Genomic DNA, 6,977 nt, shown 5'->3' with positions numbered 1-6,977 from the left:
GATAAAATAAGGAAGAAACTAGCCGTCTAGTGCCTGGTATGGCACGGAAATTAGGATGCTCGATTCGCAATCTGCGGGTTGTGGGTTCGAATCCCGTCACCGAACATGCTCGCCTTGGGGCGTTATAATGTGACGGTTAATCCTACTTTTTGTTGGTCAAAGAGTAGCCTAACAGTTGACGGGAGGGGGGTTGTCGACTAGCTGCCTTTCCTCTAGTCTATCACTTCAAAATTTGGGACAGCTGGCACCTACACCAGGTATTACAGACGATGGTAAGGCCGAAAGGCAGAATACATTGGAAAATCTAAGAGCCTTTCATCATGTCAACAAGAATTAAGTGCCAATAGTAATTTAATAAATATGGAGTATTTTCATTTTGGTCATATCTTCAGGGTATCATTCAAAATTGCTGTTATTCAAAGCTGACAAGTGATTTGTCGCATAGCATGTAAACTTGGTAGAATGTAGTTACACTTTGACCGTGCTGCAAGGCAGAAGATAGGTAATACATCTTGATTCGAGTTACATTATATTGCTGCCGGCTAGTAAGATTTCATTAACCATGTTCAATCTACATTTATCAAGTTCATCCTGATATTGAAACTTGACTTTTATGAATTTTTTTGCTACGAGGGGGAATAATACATTTCATGATATTTATTACGGCAGGTGTCTATTTTTCAGCTTTTTTCTATGAAGCCGCAAAGGCGAAACGTTGGTTAAAATATAAAAATGTTATTTTATAAATATCTGGAGTATAAAGGTAGTTTTTTTTATAACTTTCTAAACATCGTCGAAAGTATCAAAATTGAATTATTTGTAGACTTTTCATTAAACATTTTAATTAAAACATTTATAATTAAACATTTACAAATTGCTGACCAATAATAATAAGAAATATTAAAGCAAATATAAATGATTTATAAAGTATGGAAAAATGTCTTTTTTTTAATATTTGACGAAGCCTCCACCAGGGGCTATGAAGTAATATAAAACCCTCAATAGGATAATGTAATGTATGGGGAAGACTAAATATTCAAGCAGTTAATACAGCGGAATGAAGTAGAAGGATCAAGCATGCTCTTAGGTTCATACTGCGATATAAGGCTATAAATAATAATAAAAAAACTTTCGAGCTTTTCCCACCTGAAAAAAGAAAAAAATTGACGAGTTTTAGACTCCTCTACTGGGATGTTGGATGTGTATGTGACAATAACATGTTTTCAGTTAGGTCATAGTACAGATATTAAAATATGTAGTTCATTTAAGGATTTTCGGAGGGAAAAAAACATATACAATTAAGTAATGACCAAAGTTCCTTTCCCCGTACTTATAGTAGTCAGAATTGATTAACAATCCTTCGTAGGTTAAGTATCTTATATCAAAACGATTTTCGAGCCTCATTACGTCATTAAAGTCTATGTCGTCATGTCTATCATGCTCTATCTGATATCCGTGCATTTTTCACTGGAAAAGGTACCTTTGTAAGGCCGTCATGTCCAAAGCACGCCATCACTTCCTGCAGGCTTTCCGTAGTCCATCTAGTATAGGATGGCCATGGTTTCCTAGCACCCACTGCAATAGTCCAATCACACACAAAAAAACATAGTAGTTGCGTATGGCGACATGACTGGTATGTCTTTATACAGAATATCATGAATACCCGTTTCATTCTACAGCTGCTTGAGGTATATTACGGTTTAACGGGCATGTTGTGGAAGCAGCCTGTGTACACATAAGTTTTTTTTCACTTTTGTAAACTGAGATCGTTTTTGATTATCTTGTGTACTGTTGCCTATGAAGCGTGGACAGCTCTTTGCCACGGACTTTTGTTTTTGAAAATTCCCACCTTTTACACCTCTTTACCTACAACTGTTATTCTGCAACTTGTTTCAAGGAGTTTTACGAATGGTCCTAGTGCGCCAAAAGTTGATTCCCATTCCTTTGTATGAATATTTTGAGTTGGTAAGGGCTGTTGTATACCCTTCCTAATAGTGATGATTTTTGTTGCATCAAATGTATCTACGTAAGGCCAAACAATGTCAAAATGTTGTTCTTGTACAAAGTGTTCTACCGCGATTTTATATTGACTGTGGTTGTTACATAATGTGCTCATATGCAATTTCAAATTCATTAAAAAAAAACGTACTCAGTCCTTTCTATTACTTAAGAGTGGTCAACATTCCTTCTTCGGTGCTTAAATTATTCATGAGTGGTCAACATTCCTTCTTCGGTGCTTAAACTATTCAGGAGTGGTCAACATTCCTTCTTCGGTGCTTAAACTACTCAGGAGTGGCCAACATTCCTTTTTCAATACTTATACTACTCATGAGTGGTCAACATTCTTTCTTCGGTTCTTATACTACTCATGAGTGGTCAACATTCCCTTTTCAATACTTATACTACCAATGAGTAGTCAACATTCCTTCTTCGGTACTTCTATTACTCATGAGTGTTCAACATTCCCTTTTCAATACTTATACTACTCATGAGTAGTCAACATTCCTTCTTCGGTACTCAGATACTCAGGAGTGATCAACATTCCTTCTTCGGTACTTCTATTACTCATGAGTGGTCAACATTCCTTCTTCGGTACTCAGATACTCAGGAGTGAACAACATTAGTTCCTCGTTTCTTAAACAAATTAACAAAGAGAGCCTCACAGCATAAAATCGAAAAACGTGAGACAAGTCTTAAGTTTATTTTTTTATCTCTTAGATCGAAGTGTAGAAACAACGCTAAAAATTATGTTAACTTTCAGATTAAAAGCGTAAAGCAAATTATGCTTAAAAGAAATTGCATGGTAAAGTCATATTCAATATTAGATTCGTTTTTTGTTTATGTTAAACATAAAACTACACAATGGGTTATCTGTGCTGTGCCTACAACGGATATTAAAAACCCGGTTTTTAGCTTTAAAAAGCCTTCAGACGTACCGCTTAACGATTGAGGGGAAGGGGGGGACAAATTAGTTTTTTATATTGAAATAAGATAATTATCTTTTAAAATGAATCTTATAGTATTTTTAAATTCATTTTTGTTCTCAGGTGTACTGGATCATTAAAAAAACTTGGAATCATTGTACTGGTAAAAAAAAAAATGGCGACAAAATAAGACAGATGAATAGATTCCGGTAGGACGCAGCTGTACGAATCAGATATTATTTTTCAAGTTTCTACAGCACGTATCACTTTTGTCTGTATAGAATCACGTGATTACAAGTTCTTAGTATTGTTAAATAGAAAGCGGGAGACAAAAACAATTGAAACACACACACATAGATATAATTTGTATTTAATCAATTAGACTTTTTCCAATATTTCATTTCAATATTTGGAGTTTTGTGTGGTACTGAACCAAAGCAGTTGTAACTGGAAAACAACTGATTATTTTATCTGACTAATTCTTATTCTGTATAAATGGTTTTTTGTTTGATTACAGTCGAGAGGAAAAGTTTACGTTTGGTTTATAGTGGTCTGAATCGCTGTTTAACCTTGGCGTCAACAGCCTTCTAAAGAGTGAATATCGCGGTAGTGTATCCAAGCAACAACAATTACCGTAGCAGGCTGGATTTTTCAGCGGCCCTAGAACTCTTATCAGACGGCACATCACAGAAGAGGTGTCGGCGCCCGCGACCCCCTCCAGAGGCCTGTGAAGTGGCGGCGCGAACTCCCGTCTAGAGGAATTCGCTGGCACAGCAGGGGATCCGTATCGGCATCACGGCTAGTCATGACCGTAATCCGCCATGAATCAAGCCGATAATATTAGCTATACGCGGCAGGTCATCCAAGTATAGCAATCATGAACGGCGCACGTTCACGTGGGGGCAGTGTGGGAAACCAACCTAAGCAAGCATGTCGTCAAATATTTACATTTATCACATAAATCGTTGATTTGGCCACCGGCTCCTAAAGTTTTAATGGGCGTGTGAGTTAGATAGAAACATTCGCTACATATCTTTAGATGAGTAGCCAGATACTGGCATGTGATGGTGGTGAAAAATCATGATAGCTTCTTTATCATAGTGATACAGGTATCAGTAGATGAACACGTATTGGAAAGATAAATCTTTCATCCCGGATGATTGGTGACCACATTCCAGTAATAGTCAGTAAACTTCGATCGTAAGATGGTGGTGTAAAGTACGACCAACGTAGCCAAACAAATGCCTTTATAATACAATATTCGTGCCATGTTTACTTTAACCCAACACAACAATAACGTAAAGTTGAAAATGTGTTCTGTGTTTGATACATTTAACGTGTAAGTATAGTCTTTTTATATATGTATGTTATGGGATACAAAACGTCACTGACTTTGAGCTAAGAACAATTTAAAATAGACACGTACTTTACGGTACCTAGTGGCAGTAGAATAAGATTTGGAATTGTTATAGACATCGCAAAGAAAAAATATCGCATAAAACATTATTGGAGATAATGTTTCGGGTGCTAGGGATAAAACATGTTAATTGAATTACGCCTTAAACGCACACTATTTATCGATCGTGTATTTCATTTTCTGGGCCAAACATGGCCAAACAATATTTAGCGTGCTTGAATTGTGAATCCGAGGATTCATGGTTCGCGATCTCTTGTCGCAAAGAAAAACAACACAAGAATGACGATCAAAACTCTACTTTCTATTTGATCAGACAAGAGTTGACGGTGGATGCTGTTAGTTAACTGCTATTCCTATAGTCTATCAGTTCAAAATTAGGGGGCCATTATGTGTAGATAGCCTTTGGGGTAGCTTTGCGCGAAATTCTGAAACAAAACAAACAAACAAAATTAACTCCATGCACATTTTTATACAGCACCATCCTGAACAATAGAAACTGTATGTTAATCAGTTACTTATCCAGTACTAATGTGGGATTATATCCGAAAAAATAAATGCTTCAATTCCTCGCCTTTGACACACGAGAATCTGAATGTTTTTTAGAACACCAACTATTTCCCAACTCTTCAGAAAATTGTTATCCTATAAATAACTACAAAGATTTTCTTGTAAATTTTGCATAAACATTTCAACCAGTCAACCGTAGCTTGCTTTCGGCTTGTCAGGGAACATCACAAGCCAAAGAAGTTCCAATAAGTTTCAAATGGTTAGTCGTAAATCTTTCGTGCTGTATGCTTTTTCTACACAAGAGTGAGGCCGTGGGCAGGGGTTGAGACTGGCTGTCTTATATACATTTTATAGCAGGCCATGAATCCGTCACCAGAGGGCTCTTTACGCGATCCTCAGCTAGTAAATTGCAGAGTAGGGTGTGAGTAGACATGTTGTGGGTACAGATTTGCATCTCTTGTTAATTCTTCTCAGGAAGAACTCCCATGTTTGAATATAGACCATGGAAACCATTGATGTATTGGCAAGGGAACAGACTGTTCTAATACTAGAAGATTAATAACAAGAGACGGGAGGGTTCGAGGTGGGCCAGGTAGGCCCAGTTCATCTAGGTTCAAGATTTATGCGAATATTGAAAGACGAACACTCTCTTATAAATAGCTCGAAGATTTTCCCAAACGTCAGTGAACTGTAAGTTGGAAACAGATTAAATAGCTATAATGTACGATTTATTTTAGTCTTTACTTTGAAAACAAAAAATCGTTTCTTTCTGGGTTAACCTTTTTTCTTTTTTCTTCAAATTTTTTTAGGCCATGTATGCATAAAGACACGAGACCAGGAGTATATCGGTAGCAGAAAATCCTCAAAACGTTTAAATCTGAGTTTAGAATTTAGTGACATGCTTATAAACCACTTAACATCGAATGTATATTTGATTATATGTGTTAACGATAATGCAATGGTTCGTTATTAGGCTACAGTTATGGTTTGGTTTAGTTTGAATTTCGCGCAAAGCTACACGAGGGCCATTTGCGCTAGCCGTCCCTAATTTAGCAGTGAAAGACTAAAGGGAAGGCAGCTAGTCATCACCACCCACCGCCAACTCTTGGGCTACCAAAGAATAGTGGGATTGACCGTCACATTATAACGCCCCCACGGCTGAAAGTTACAGTTATGGAAACAAGAAAAAGTTCTAGTCACCATCTTTATGTAATATTTTATAAATGACGTATTTAGAAATGTAGGCTTGAGAGCTATGTTTTAAATAATGCCCCCTAACTAGTGGGAGATAAAGGCTTCGAACACAGATAGAAAAATAAAATTGCTTGCTTGTTTATTTTAAAGCAAAGCCACATTAGGCTATCTGCGGGGAATCTAATCCTGGATTTTAGAACTGTAAGTCTGTAAACTTACCGCTGTTCCACTAGAGACAAATTATTGTTAAGTAGTTATAAAACTGAACATTATTTCAATCTTCCTAGGATTCTTCTCTTTAAAATTTTCTAAGCAATTAAATGTTATTAACTCGTCTCCTAGAGGGATCAGCGGTAAGTTTGCGCACTTTTTTCACCGCTAAAATCCGGAGTTGGATCCCCGCGGTAAGCAGATCACAAAGAGCCAATTGTTCTCAACAAAAACAAACAAATCAAATTGTTTTCTTCTGTAGGTCAACTGTAAGTTTCCGGACTTACAATGCTAAAATCCGAGTTCAGATAACCCATTTTGTAGCCTTGTGCTAAAACACCCACGAATAACAACAGTAAGTAACTACCCCTAGTGACAGATTTTTCGTTGATTACTTCTTTGATTGGCAGACATTTGTGTAACGCTTAGAATATTGCGTGATACTTCACACACACATATATATACCTAGACAATTGTTATTTTTATGTATTCCGCTGTAATTCTTGAGCAAAACGAGTTGGCATTGGGTTTCAGTTCCAAGAAAATAACTGTCACCTCTGGAAAGTAAATAAATTACTATTTCTAACTTAACGTGACTATTGGAAAAAACAATGGAATTCGAATCCATTTTGTTGTTGAACCTTTTGATTTGTATCCTACAAAGCCTGGCCCGGCATGGCCAGGTGGTTAGGGCGCTCGACTCGCAATCTGCGGGTCGCGGGTTC

General features: G+C 37.0%; 1 protein-coding gene across 3 annotated transcripts in view; it reads left to right on the top strand.

Annotated features, from left to right (window-relative positions):
* Positions 1 to 6,977, top strand: part of LOC106464221 (LIM/homeobox protein Lhx2-like) — a 128,128-nt gene that overhangs the window by 23,300 nt on the left and 97,851 nt on the right. The window contains exon 1 of one of the 3 annotated variants that reach the window (XM_022391928.1): positions 5,512 to 5,538. The exons of the other annotated variants lie outside the window; for them this stretch is intronic. The gene's annotated coding sequence lies outside the window, so the exon portion shown is untranslated. Of the gene's footprint in view, positions 1 to 5,511; positions 5,539 to 6,977 lie in introns of those variants that run through there. 3 annotated transcript variants of the gene reach the window in all.

This window comes from Limulus polyphemus, unplaced genomic scaffold, assembly GCF_000517525.1.
Source record: "Limulus polyphemus unplaced genomic scaffold, Limulus_polyphemus-2.1.2 Scaffold1590, whole genome shotgun sequence".
Taxonomy (NCBI): Eukaryota; Metazoa; Arthropoda; class Merostomata; order Xiphosura; family Limulidae; genus Limulus; species Limulus polyphemus.
This window is presented reverse-complemented; position numbering and strand designations above follow the sequence as displayed.